Genomic DNA, 14,689 nt, shown 5'->3' on the forward strand with positions numbered 1-14,689 from the left:
TCGGCCAAAATGACCCGTCACCTGTATTCTGTGTTTCGATACGATTCCAGGGTTACCAAATTTCTATAACTGAGTTTACATTTTAATCCCTAAACAAAAATCCAAAACTTTGAAAAAAAAAAAAATCTTAACCCCTTCCCGACATCCGCCATACTATTATGGCAGATGCCGGGTGTTTAAACATGAGCCAAGCGGCCGCCATAGCCACAAGGTCAGTGTCAACTGTTTTATACATTAGACACCCAGCCCTAATGTCCGTTGCCATTCAGGAGAATAGAAAATCTGCATGACCACTAATATGGATGCGGTAACGACTCCCTCTGGGTTTTTCACCCAACTTTTTATAGTACTGAATGGCAAAAAAGCTCCAATTATCCAGTGACAGCGGATGTATTGATGCAGAGCAATGTATATTTGTCCTTCAGAACTCTAGGAAAGCTGGGTGAGCTGTGACTGACACCATCTTGGCTGCCAATAAGCTTTTCTAAAGTCCAGAATGGAAATTGTGCACATTTATGTAGTGATAGGACATGTATTGATTATATGACAAGACAGATTTGCCATTCAGGATTCTAGAAAAGTTGGGTGAAACCTGTGGCAAGCTGTTTAGAACTCATCCATGTTATTCAGGAGTCTGGGAAGGTTGGATGATAACTATCCATACAATAGTGTCCATTTAACATTATGACTAGATTACAACAGGGGGCGCTATTGCATTGCTGTTCTTGATAAGAATGCATTGCTACGACGGGTTGGCAGCGGTACTGCAAGTGAACAATGGTACCGAGTATTGCAATTATCTCCAAAATAAAGGTTTAAACCAGAGATAGTCAAGTGGCGAACCTTCATCTCTTTTGTACTGCAATGCCCGGTACCTGCCATGGTGTGGTGCTGTTTTACAGTATGTGGCCTCTTTGATCCACAACAGCCTCCTTAACCGGAGACATTTTTGGGTTGTTTCGCATGTGTGGTTTTGAGAGCTATGACGTTTTTTTCATTTGAGTTATGCAAATAATTTTTGCAATTTTTGGCGGTGATAAATAAAGCTTTATTTTTATTTTTATTTTTTTATTTTCCCATGTTTTTTCTTCTTCAGACCTCTAAGTGGAGGCCCAGGGGAGGTGATGGTGAATATCAAACACTAATACTCACCTTGCCTTACTTCTCCTGGACGTCCTCATGTTGGTCGGCTGACTTTGGCTTCTTCTTCAGGTCTCCGCTGATGTCAGATTTGCCGGGTGTCACTGCTGAGGCCTGTGATTGGTCCTCAGTGGTCACGTGGTGCATGCTCCTGAGGTCCAATCACAGGCTGCAGTAGTGACCCCAGGGTCGTGTGATGTCAGACACAGGCAGGACACCCAGGACAGGTGAGTACAAGGCGGGGGCCTATTGAGGCGTTTTACACTCACAGCAAAATGGATGGGAATCTAGCGAATCCAATACGCACTATGAACATCAGTAGGTAACGGACCCCGTTCACTTTTAGGTAGCGGAGGTGACTGTGATAAGGAGCAGGGATCGGTAAGTGAGGCCGTGGGCCCGTGAACCCCACAAACACTGCTATCATACTTGGGGGTCTTTTCAGCTGCCCCGAGTATAATAATCGGAGGACTATAAGAGGGGCGGGAACATAAAAAACATTGTTACTTACCTCTCCTACGCTCTGGCATGCTTTGAGTCTGTTTGGTGACATCCTAGACGTCATGTGGGCTGGGCCTACGTCATTATGTGTCATGACGCAGGCCCGGGTCACGTGATGTCTAGTCCATCATTGAACATGGCTGAAATCAGCGGGGAGTGCACTGGAGCCAGGGAGAGGTTGTTTTTTAATGTTTGTATCCTCCCCTGGATCTCCACTCATTATCATGGGTGGTCCACAATGGGGCATAATACTGTGTGCAGGGGCCTCTATGGCACATAATAGTGTGCGCAGGGGCCTCTATGGCACATAATAGTGTGTGCAGGGGCCTCTATGACACATAATAGTGTGTGCAGGGGCCACTATGGCACATAACAGTGTGTGCAGGGGCCACTATGGCACATAATAGTGTGTGCAGGGGCCACTATGGCACATAATACTGTGTGCAGGGGCCACTATGGCACATAATAGTGTGTGCAGGGGCCACTATGGCACATAATAGTGTGTGCAGGGGCCACTATGGGGCATAATACTGTGTGCAGGGGCCACTATGGGGCATAATACTGTGTGCAGGGGCCTCTATGGCACATAATAGTGTGTGCAGGGGCCTCTATGACACATAATAGTGTGTGCAGGGGCCACTATGGCACATAACAGTGTGTGCAGGGGCCACTATGGCACATAATAGTGTGTGCAGGGGCCACTATGGCACATAATACTGTGTGCAGGGGCCACTATGGCACATAATACTGTGTGCAGGGGCCACTATGGCACATAATAGTGTGTGCAGGGGCCACTATGGCACATAATAGTGTGTGCAGGGGCCACTATGGCACATAATAGTGTGTGCAGGGGCCACTATGGCACATAACAGTGTGTGCAGGGGCCACTATGGCACATAATAGTGTGTGCAGGGGCCACTATGGCACATAATACTGTGTGCAGGGGCCACTATGGCACATAATAGTGTGTGCAGGGGCCACTATGGCACATAATAGTGTGTGCAGGGGCCACTATGGCACATAATAGTGTGCGCAGGAATGCGGTTTGGGTACACATGGGGGAAAATGTTTGCTGGAGTTTGGTCGGTCGGGGTCAGGGGAGGAAGGGGGGGCCAAGTCAAATGTTCGCCTTGAGGCCTAGCCATTCCTAGTTACGCCACAGTGTGGTCCAGAAGTGGTTAAAGATCTGTAGATGCTCAGTCTATTCCGACTAATTCGATGGAAATAACACGTCCGTTAAAGTAATCCCTGCGATCAGTGATCTCTGCTCCGTTACCAGCTGATGAACACGATGTTGGCCATTGGGGAGTCAGACTGTGTATTGCAAAGCATGTAAGGGGAAGAAGATGCAGCAGTTTTAACTACTACTCAGTTTATATTGCACTTGAAAAAGGGCAGAGCCCGAAACGCGTTGTGCATAATAAAACTGTTGAAAGGAATCTTTGAAGTGATTGGTTGTGCGCGCCCACCCCCAACTCCTCTGTTCTTGATTGGTCCTCCTTAAGGAATTTCTTCTTCATACACCTGTGGATGAGACTGTGACCTGAGCACAGCTCCATAGACTGCTCCACTATCAAGATATGGAACAGTAGCCAGACCACATTGAACTCACGAGTGTAAAAAAAAATATAAACATTCTGCACCTATGATGGGATGTTCTCACAAGGACAACCTCAGTACAACACTCATTTAACTTAAGGAGAATCTCAGGCAATGCATTGTGGGAATTTATGCAAATGAGACCTGCTGAAAAATATATGCATTGCCAAGAAGAAAAGGAAGAGGACATGTACGAGCATGAGGCCACCAAATCCTACTAAAACATACCCTTCTTGTACTAAACAGTATAAAGTGCTTCATCTTAAAGGGTCACTTCACTTTTGTGGAGATCCCTTGACAAAGTTTAAGGGATCCTATCATTTAAGCTCAATTTTTTCTATCTATCACGTAGGAATAGCCTTAAGAAAGGCTATTCTTCTCCTATTTTTAGCCCGGAAGAAGGCTGGTCACGTGCCGAAACGCGCGTCGGGTCAGGTTGCCTACAGCCACGGAACTGTGCGCTAAGTCACTTTAGGAATGGGTAAGGAACTTTATGTCTGGGTCTAACTATAATATTGATTAGGTGCTTTGTATGCATGGAGGTTTTTTGTGTCTCTACATCTACTTAAATTAGTGGAGTCTCTCTTTACCTTTGGACACTCGTCTTAGATATTAATATTGGTTTATTTACTCCACTAAAAATACATAGCTTTCCTCTGCTCTTTGAGTACACTTTATATGTATATCTCTTCAGTTTGAGGGCATGTTTGAGATGGATATACTCAGTTTGCATAGAAGGGATGTATATTTTTTTTTGAGCAACTTATGATGTTATGACCTTTTGACACTTATGATGTTATAGTGCCTTCCCGTGTCTGTTGGTTACCTGTTTTGTTGGATATGGTGTCCTATGTGTCTAATGTATGTTTTTAAGTGATGTGAATTTTTTCATGAATAAAAGTCATTGTTGTACATTTTTTGACATATGCTGAGTATTTTCAACCTTTTGGGATTGTCAATCCCCTTTTTCTTGGATATGGTTTAAATTGTAGGGTTGAGATATGTTCTAGATAATTGGGCTGATATATGAGAGTTAGATATGTGTATTTGATATTAATACAACTCTCTTGTGCTACGCTTTTTCTATACTCTCCTATTTTTAGATGTCTTCTCTGGGCCGCCGTTCAGTTAAAATCCTGTTTTTCGCCGGTATGCAAATGAGCTCTGTTGCAGCACTGGGGGCGGTTCCCAGCACTCAAAGAGCACTAGGGGTGTCCCCAATGCTGCGAGAGAACTCTCCAGTGCTGTCTCCATCTTCTTCAGGAACGGCCTCTTCACGTGTCTTCTTCCGGGGGTTAACTTCAAACTTCTAGGCCTCAGGCAAAGCTGACTGCACATGCCCGCCGGCCACAAGAAAATAGCCGCTTACAATATTGTAAGCCCCTAATGTGCCGGGCCCTGTGGCAGCCGCTACCCCGGTAGTTACACCCCTGTTGGCTCCATATTACTCAAAGCCATAAAATGAGACCTTACACTCAGACTTCCTTCACTGAAGCCCTGTCTATCCCTCTGAACAATCTGACCCAGTCCGCATGACTCCAGGCAGGTTAAATCTTGCCCTTGTGTCTCAGAAGTAATCGAGGCATGATTAACAAAGCCTGAAACTATGCACATTACTAATAGGATTTGGAAAACATTTTCCTCCCGCTATGCCCACAGTAAGTTTCCACTTAAAGTTTTCTTCTAGTTATATAGAACTGCTTTTCTCAGAAGTGAATAGAACATATGACTATAAGAAACTTTGTACTAAATGCATGTACACAATCCGCTGAGGGTTAGCGTGTGTTTACATAGAGAGATAACAGACCTGGAATTATCAGAACCTGAGATAAGCTGCTGCAAGATCAGTGTAATATAGTATGTGAACATAAATTCATAACAGTCGTGAAGCCATGTCATTTACTAGGGGCTTCCTACCACAGCCCAATTACTTACATCAGTACAGGGCAGTACTACTCTTTATGTGACCTGCTTAGTCCTGGGACTGTTTCGGCGTGTTAGAGACAGTTATAGAGCAGATTCGCCACTACCTCCTGTGCAGTATACACAGCTAGTGTCCAGCTCAGCGAGAACTGCAAGTTGAATGTAAAGATGAGAAGGTATGCTTTATCTCATAGCATACTATAGCTGATGTTATATGCTCATTATACTTGAGAAGTTGTGAAGCCATCCTGAAGAGTCACATCGTCCAGCCTTGATTGACATTCCCTTGACGCCTCCAAGTTCTGAGCATACGCAGTGCAGCATGGTATACAGACAAGTCCAACTTTATCTTAGTTCAAATTTGGACAAGGACATGCAGTGAAACCCTTGACAGGCTGCAATTTACAACACAATGACTGAAAGGCACATAGAGAGTTTACGAAGTGTGAATTCATGTGGTTTTGAAATGCTGGTCATCTCGTCGCACACATATCTGAACATGTTTATACGAGAGTCAGGTAAACAATGGTACAGGTGCAATGTTTTGTCTTTTTTTTCTGCAGCATTTTTCTAACATTGATGGCTATCAATATTAGATATGTGAGGGTCCAACACCTGGAACCCTGCAGAACAGCAACTCTGGCATAGCGTGATTCCTGGTAATGTTTGCAAGCTGGGAGCCAAGCTGATCACTCGCCATACAAAGTGTAGCTGTGGCTTTAAGTACTGCAAGAGCTGAACCATAAACTTCAAAAAGTACCTAAAATCGGCCTTACATTTAGTACGGAGATTGATCAGTGTGGTCCTGGCATGTAAATATTACCGGGGCAGATGATCTGTGAGGATGTTGGACCCTCACCTCACTGATATAAAGATACTGGGGATAATATCACTCCCTAAGGAGACATCACCTTCTCAGGCGTATGGAGTCTTACAAAAGCCTTTTCCACTCCACTGGGGGATTATGGGAAATATATGCAAATCTGTTTTCCAAGATGTAAATAGGAAAACAGTGCTTCTGTATGCTGCCCTCTAGGGGCAGCCCCCTTAAACATCATGCCCGACTTTTTCCTCAAGCCTTTGTTGCTATGATGCAGGGATTAGCCAAATCAGTATCCCAGCTGTGGACAGCACTGTTTCCATCTGGTTGGATCTCCTCAGCACAGTGTAGGGAAAACTGATTTGGCAGAGATGAGAGACTTCTAGACCAGGTTCTGTGTATAATATCACTCCCTAAGGAGAGATCACCTTCTCAGGCATATGGAGTCTTACAAAAGCCTTTTTCGCTCCACTGGGGGGGGGATTAAAGATAGGCCATCCCTTTCGGATGCCACGGCCGGACTCCCCTCCTATGTTGCTGCCTGGAATTCTGACCTTCCTGTAAGTCTGTCTTCTGCGGATTGGGACAGATCCTTTCTGCTTTCTCATAAGATGGCCCTACCATGTAGTGCTCAGGAGAGGAATTTCAAGATTCTGTCCCGGTGGTATAGGTGTCCGGTGCTTCTTCATAGGATTTTCCCTGCAGTTTCGGACTTATGTTGGCGCTGTGGTTCCGCTAGGGGTACTATGCTACATATTTGGTGGGACTGTGATGTTCTGCGACCTTTCTGGGACGCGGTGTTTTCATTGTATTCTACGGTCAGTGGGCGTTCTGTTTCTCCTCAGCTGGCTCTTTTGTCAGTCATCCCTGGCAAGCTGTCGGCTATTAAGGAGGACCTTCTGAGACATTTTCTTACAGCCGCCAGGACCGTTATTCCAAGGCACTGGCGCAGCTCTACTCCACCCTCCCTGCTTGAGTTCCTCCAGGAGCTCCTCCTTATACATAGGATGGAGACCTTGGTAGCGGAAGACTCTCCCGCTTATTCCAAGTTTGAGCTTAGCTGGCGTCTTTGGATCATGTTCCGGGAATCTTCCGCTTTTTCTACTGCCTTTGCTTGAGTGTAACATGGCCGCCTGTTTTCTGTTTTCTTTTCCCTTTTCTCTCTGGCTTTTCCTTTCCTCCGCCTACCGTTCTGGTTCTGTTTGTGGTCTCTCCGTTCTCGTCTTGTGTTTATATGGTTGTTTCTTGTCCTTTCCTTATTCTCTTCTTCTTTCCTTGTTGAGCTATTTTATTCTTGGCGTTTATGTGCAGGGGGGTCTTTTTTATTTTTGGCCTCCCAGCCTACTGATTCGTATGTTTTATCATTGATGCTCTGCTTGTCTTCTTTTCACTTGTATTGTATTATTTTCTTTGAAAAATCCTTAATAAAACCCGTTTAAGCATAAAGATAGGCCATCAATGGTAGAAATTCGATTACCCCTTTAATTAAAGGGTTAATTATATATTGTGGTCTTGGCTAAAAAAAAATGCAACATGACTACAAAGCATGAACAAATCCAGAAAGTCGTCCTTAAAGTCACAGATGCTTTAGATTTGTACATGGAATTGCTCTTTCCGTGACCAGAGACACATTAGTTTCATTATACGACATATCCGCACTTATGGGTTACATTTGCTGAGTCGTTCTAGACTAAGGAATTGAATTAAGTGAATGTTCCTCAAAAGCTGAGATGTTGTTTCATTACATACAATGGTTCCTACATCCGTCTGTGTTACCAATCTGCTACTGTATCAGCGGATATAGAAAGTCTGACTGCTAGCTGTAGAACATCAGCACCAGTGATGGGGTGACCAGGAAGTACAGAGACTGGCAGGGGACCTGGGAAGAATTGCAATGGGAGCAACAGGGGATCAGTGAGGAAAATATTGCATCTTAATTATTATTTTACTCCATTTGGAACATTTTATTGAAATAATTTCAAGCTAACGCTCTACGTTGCGGAAACGCAGCTTTTCTTTTTTTGAAGATTTTGCTGCGTTTTTTGAGCCAAAGTCATGAGTGGCTTGAAAACGATGTTGAGATATAAAAGAAGTTGTTATGTTAAATCCACTCCTAACTTTGGCTCATAAAAAAATGCAGCGAAACCTGCAACAAAAAATCTTTGGTCAGGATTTTAAGGTCGAATTTGCTGACTAAAATGACACCTCCCATTGAAATCAATGGGATCCGGTCATTGCTTTTTTTCCGGGAGCCGTTTGTTGCGGCTCCCGGGAATAAAAAGCAACATGCTCGCGAGGCAAATCCACCTGAAGACACTCCCTCCTCCCGACTAGGCCCATTCATTTGAGCCTAATCCTGCCTGGCACCCGGATTCAAGCAGCTGATTGGACCGTCGAGGCACGAGCAAATTCTGGATGTTTATCACAGTCCGCCTAGCAACTGGATCTAATAGCTGATTGGACCGTTGGAGTCAGTGGCGGGAAATTTTGAGTTTAAATAAAGCCGTGTCGGGTGTCTCGTCACTTCAGGACCCTGATGGAGCAGCAGCACTCGCCCTCACACCCTAAAAATGTTAATTCATATACTCTATCGTGATGCTTTTTTAATGAAGATTTTGAGCCCCATTTAGGGATCACAGTTTTGTTTTTCCCTATCAGTATGTCCTTGGAGAATGGGAGGAAATCCACACAAACACGGGGAGAACATACAAACTCCTTGCAGATGTTGCCCTTGGCAGGATCTGAACCCAGGATTCCAGCGCTGCAAGGCTGCATTGCTAACCACTGAGTCATCATGTTGCCCCTGTGATGATTTGTTAGGGGGCATTTAGTCCCCCAGCTAATGTCGGGGGAACAAGTTCAACACTGTTATGGCTATTTGAATGGTTACTAACTATTTATTGATTTAATTATTTATGAATTATTATCTATTATTGATTATTTAATTGATTTAAATGGAATTGGTAACCCCTCAATAAAGGCATTACGGCCAAATGTATCCACAACTAAAGGTGTTTTGGCCTTTATTATACATACCGTATATATATATATATATATATATATATATATATATATATATATATATATATATATATATATTTAATGGTTTCAGGTAGCAATTGGATCTATAACACCTCGCAGATCTGGAAAGCAATGTACATTGGAATGTTCCTTGATCTCAGTTGCTAACTAGAACACTAAAGCTGGCCACACAGTGGATTTTCACAATCATTTTGTTGCAATATTCACATCCCATTGAGTTCAATGGACATCTGTAGCACCACACGTGTTCAGGGGTTGTGCCTGGTATTGCTGTTCATCTCCATTGCAGTGAATGGGGATGAGCTGCAATACCACATACAACCTGTGAACTTATGTGGTGCAGTTTTGGATCCTGAATGCTCCCTCTAGACTAGGGCTACAAGTCAAGTTTGCCTGCAACTTCTGCCGCACAACCATAGGCCGAGATGTTCTGCAACACCTTCACCAATATAAATGGATAGAGTTGCACTGTGACCCTCAAGAGCACTGTGACTGCAAATTTTAGTCGCAAAAATACAATGCAACTCTGTTTACTAACTCTAGGTCAGTGATGGCGAACTTATGGCATGTGTGCGGTCGCCCTGATCGCTGACTAACGGGGAATCTGGTACCTGTTAGTGAGTGATTGCTGCCTTCAGCTGGTTGTGCAAATGCACATCCACCTGAAAGCCATCAGAGTAGGTCAGTGTGGGGAGGGGGCTACTGTGGACCATTTCATACTGTGTGGGGAGGGGAACTACTGCGGAGTATACAGGTATAATCCTGTGTGGGGGCCACTGCGGAGCAGATTGTACTATGTGTGGGGGCCACTGCGGGGCAGATTGTACTGTGTGGGGGCAGATTGCACTGTGTGTGTGGGGGCCACTGCGGGGCAGATTGTACTATGTGTGGGGGCCACTGCGGGGCAGATTGTACTGTGTGGGGGCAGATTGCACTGTGTGTGTGGGGGCCACTGCGGGGCAGATTGTACTGTGTGTGGGGGCCACTGCGGGGCAGATAGTACAATCTGCTCCCACACAGTACAATCTGCCCCGCAGTGGCCCCCACACACAGTACAATCTGCCCCGCAGTGGACCCCACACACAGTACAATCTGCTCCCACACAGTACAGTGTGTGGGGGCCACTACGGGCCAGAATGTACTGTGTGTGGGGGCCACTGCGAGGCAGATTGTACTGTGTGTGGGGGCCACTGCGGGCCAGATTGTACTGTGTGTGGGGGCCACTGCGGGCCAGATTGTACTCTGTGTGGGGGGCCACTGCGGGCCAGATTGTACTGTGTGTGTGGGCCACTGCGAGGCAGATTGTACTGTGTGGGGGCCACTGTGGGGCAGATTGCACTGTGTGGGGTCCCTTCACTATTTATATTACACAGTATCTGTTTTATAGCAGACGTGATATTAGTACAGGCTGTAATATCATCACACGGTCGCTATAAAACGAATCCTGTGCGATGTAAATAGCGAACATTAATTGTTCAAAAACACCAAATGCAGAGACCTTCACCTCTCAGTACAAGCTCTGTAAGGCCCCATTCACACGGCTGTCATTTGTGGCTCCATAATTGTCCGCAATTGTGGATCCACAGAGTTTTAAGGTTAAATCGCCATGTTGGCACTCCGCAATAATTTATTGGGTTTTGGGTTGCAGTTTGGGCACTTGGTCTCAAAAAAGGTTCGCCATCACTGCTCTAGGTTCACACTAGTGTCGCATCTCCATTGCCCGGGTCAGTCAGGGAACCTGAACAATGGGGAAGTGGACCACTAAAACATCAGCGCGGGCAGGACTTCATCCTCCACCGATTTTCAGCGGACATTGTGACGGAGACACCGCTGCAGATGTGAACGTAGCCTTACATTAGTGATGGAGTTGCGGGTGACACGACGATACAGGGTCATGTGTCTCGCGAAATCGCCGTATAGACCTCTCCTAACATGTTTTAACACAGGAAGGTCGTAGCACGTTACCCTAAGTTCACATACGCGATTGGGTTTCTGTTCTTTTGCATCCGCTTGGCGACCTGAAAAATGGAAACCCAATCAACCAGAAAAGCGGTCACCCGGAGAAATCCGCAGATCCCATAGTCTACAATGGTCTCTGCCCCAAAAATACAGAGATGGTTCTACTTGCAGAACTTTTGACTCCGCATTTTTCAAGTGGATTCGGAGATGGAAACCCTTAGGCCGGAAACACCGCAGGAAAAATCGCGGCATATTACAGTACCTGCAAAGTGGATGGGATTTACGTGAATCCCATGTCCACTTTACAATTAAAACCACAATACGATTTCCAAAACCGGCGCGTTTTTGGAAATCGCAGCATGTCTATTATATTTACGGAAACGGCTTTCCCGTAGATATAATTGTAACGGAAAGTTCGCGGAGGAAAACTCTGTGACCTTTCTGTTCATAGCACTGTGGGAAGAACCGCGATGCGTTCATGGCGCAGTCGTTCCCACGCGTTTCGGGCCCATGGGGCCTTAGCCTAACGCATGAAATGAAGTGTGAATTTGTGCTAGAGGTTTTTCTGACAGACAGCTTGTTCCATACACACACCCTAGGTAGACATTGCTGTCGCCTAGTCTTATATGGCTATGGCTGTCTTTGCTGAGGTACAGCTGGGCAGAGACTGTTGTCTACTGTGTTTCCCAACTCCACAGGTGTGTACAAAGGAGACTGGGTCGCCATGTTTATTATTATGTATGTGAGAGGACTGTCCAGCTGTAGTATACACTGCACATATCTATTCCTTTTCTCTACAGCCGCCATTTCACATTCCACGAGCGGCCATTTTATGCGCGGGGCGATAATCAGCGGGTGGGCGTGGCCTGTCCGGGGCAGGCAGAGAATACGGAATACAAATGGCGGCTCGCAGGTCTATGGCGGTGCAGAGAGTTGTCAGTGACTTCTCCGTGCGCCTGCCTATTCTAGACCTGACTGTCAGTGCACAGCATTGCCTGTGCTGAGGAGAGGGCAGGCGGGGGAGACCTGCTGTGTGCGGCCGCTTCTCTGTTAATTCCTGGATGTGTCCCAGCAGGACTAGTCCCAGAGTATCCTGTAAACAGCGAGGCCTCCCCCGCCCCGGCCCTGCTCCCCCTCCCCGCATTGTGTTCTGCTAGTACATGAAGTTCTCTGCTGTTTCATCATAACTGCTCAGGACAGATGAGAAGTGCTGGAGGCATCAGCATGGAAACCCTGTACAACAGCCTGGCCTTGTGCATGAGGGAGAGGAGCAGACAACTCCATCATGTCCTTGTGCTAGTTGTTGTGTGCTTACTAGAGCAGAATAAGGCTAGGTCTGAACAGCTACAACTTTAGCCCGCCATATCACCCTGCGATGCCCAAAGTAATGGAGCTGCATTGCGATCACTAGGACGCTGCGATGGTGCCCGCTAGTGATTCTTTGTGCACCCTTGGAGTTGCAGTGGTTACTTAGTTAGTCAAGGGGTCATAAGGCAACATGATGATCTTTGGTCACGACAAAAGTCTCCATGTAGCTGCAGCCTTACTCTAGGTTCACACCTGCATTCAGGTTTCTGTTCTTCAGATCCACTTGGGGACCCGAAAAAAACGGAAACCCAATTGACTTAAAGGGATTCTACCATTAAAACCCTTCGTTTTGTGGATAAGACGTCGGAATAGCCTTTAGAAAGGCTATTCATCTCTTACCTTTAGATGTGATCTCCGCTGCACCGTTCCTTAGAAATACCGGTTTTTACCGGTATGCAAATTAGTTCTTTCGCAGCGATGGGGGCGGGCCCCACTGCTGCTCGAAAACAGGCTCCAGCGACGCCTCTATCTTTGGCTGGATCCTACCCTTCTTTTGTCGTCTTTCTTCGGCGTCACCTCCGACGCCTGCGCAGTTGGCTCTGCCAGTGAGACACTAGTAGAGCTGACTGCGCATGTGCGCAATTGCAGCCTTGGAACTATGGCCGCCGGCCGGCATGCAGTCGGCTCTACTAGTGTCTCACTGCGCAGGCGTTGGCGGTGACACCAAAGAAAGATGACGAAAAAAGGGTAGGATACAGCCGAAGATAGAGGCATCGCTGGAGCCTGTTGTCGAGCAGCAGTGGGGACACCCCCATCGCATTTACACCGCTGGGGCCCGCCCCCATTGCTGCAAGATAACTAATTTGCATACCGGTAAAAACTGGTATTTCTAAGGAACGGCACGGCGCAGATCACATCTAAAGGTAAGAGATGAATAGCCTTTCTAAAGGCTATTCCGACGTCTTATCCACAAAAAAAAGGGTTTCAATGGTAGAATCCCTTTAAGGGCGGGTTCACACCTGTGCCCGGTCTCTGCTTTGTGGGTTTCCGTCTTCTGCCCGAGAAACTGGACAGGAAACAGAAACCGGCAGTCAGTTTTCAAACCCATTTACTTGAATCGGTTTGCAAAGTGTCCGGCCGTGAGCGTCTTCTGTCTCTGCGTCAAAATTGTTATTTTTTTTAACCGGACACAAAGTCGGACATGCAGGACTTTGTGTCCGGTTAAAAAAAAAAACGGTTTCTTCGCAAAGACCAGAAGACGCTCACGGGTGGACACAGACTGCCGGGTTTCTGTCTCCTGTCCAGTTTGTTGGGCAGAAGACAGAAACCCACAAAGCGGAGACCGGGCGCTGGTGTGAACCCACCCTAAAAAACAGAAACCCATAGACTGGGGTGTGCCTGATTTCTGCCTAAAAAACAAACTTTTCTCTCCAGATTTTTCAAAAGGATCCCTGAACACAATCTGGGCCCATATGGGAATCTAGCCTTAGATGTTCAACACGTAGCATGTCAAAAGAAACCTACACTATGCCAGGCACGCAACGTTTCCTTGTGGAAATCTTTAGGAAATGGTATGTCACTTCTAGGTCTTGTCCATCGAGGAGAATAATACCAGTGTAACACATGAACAAGCTGTATGGGTAAAACATGGCTAGGTTGGATCTGAGGTTGTTTTCCAGCACCTTACTAGTCAATTAAAGGGGTTGTCCAGGAATTATAGTCCTTGGGGAAGGTGAAACATAAAAAAAAAAACATACTACCCTGTTCCCACCGCACTCACCACATGTGACTCCTAAGGAAAGGAACCAATGACATCACTCACATACGTCACCAATTCACCAGGTCTTCCGCTGGAAAAAGCTATGGAACACAACAAGATTGGGGATAACTCCGACTGCTCAGACCCCACTGAGCAGGAGAATGGGAAATCCCATCCTGACTGCAGCAGTGGTCAAACAGTGCACGCACCTCTCCATTCATTTCAATCTGAGTGCTGGAGACAACCAAATGCTGTATGTTGGCTATATCCAGCACGCTCATTAAAATTAATAGATGCCTTACTGTCGCTCCATTCAGACCGGGGGACAAATGGCTACCCTTCTACTGGTCAGTGCCAGTCTGAGCAGTCGGACCCCTGCTGATCTGATTGAAAAGAGCATAGCATTTGGGTGTTACTAGGTTCACATTAGTCTTTGTCTGAACAAGGGTTCAGATCTGCATGGGGACCCAAAAGAAAGTCCATCTGCTAAGGCTAGATTCACACCTGCACCTGGTCTCTGTTCAGGTATTAGAAAGACCAGCAAGCAGGACTTTTCTCTCTGCATTTTTCAGGCGGAAACCCAGCGGACCTTATTATAGTCTTTGGGGTCTGCAGATTTTCTTGAGTTCCCGCTTTTT

Source organism: Leptodactylus fuscus, chromosome 7, assembly GCF_031893055.1.
Source record: "Leptodactylus fuscus isolate aLepFus1 chromosome 7, aLepFus1.hap2, whole genome shotgun sequence".
Lineage (NCBI taxonomy): Eukaryota > Metazoa > Chordata > Amphibia > Anura > Leptodactylidae > Leptodactylus > Leptodactylus fuscus.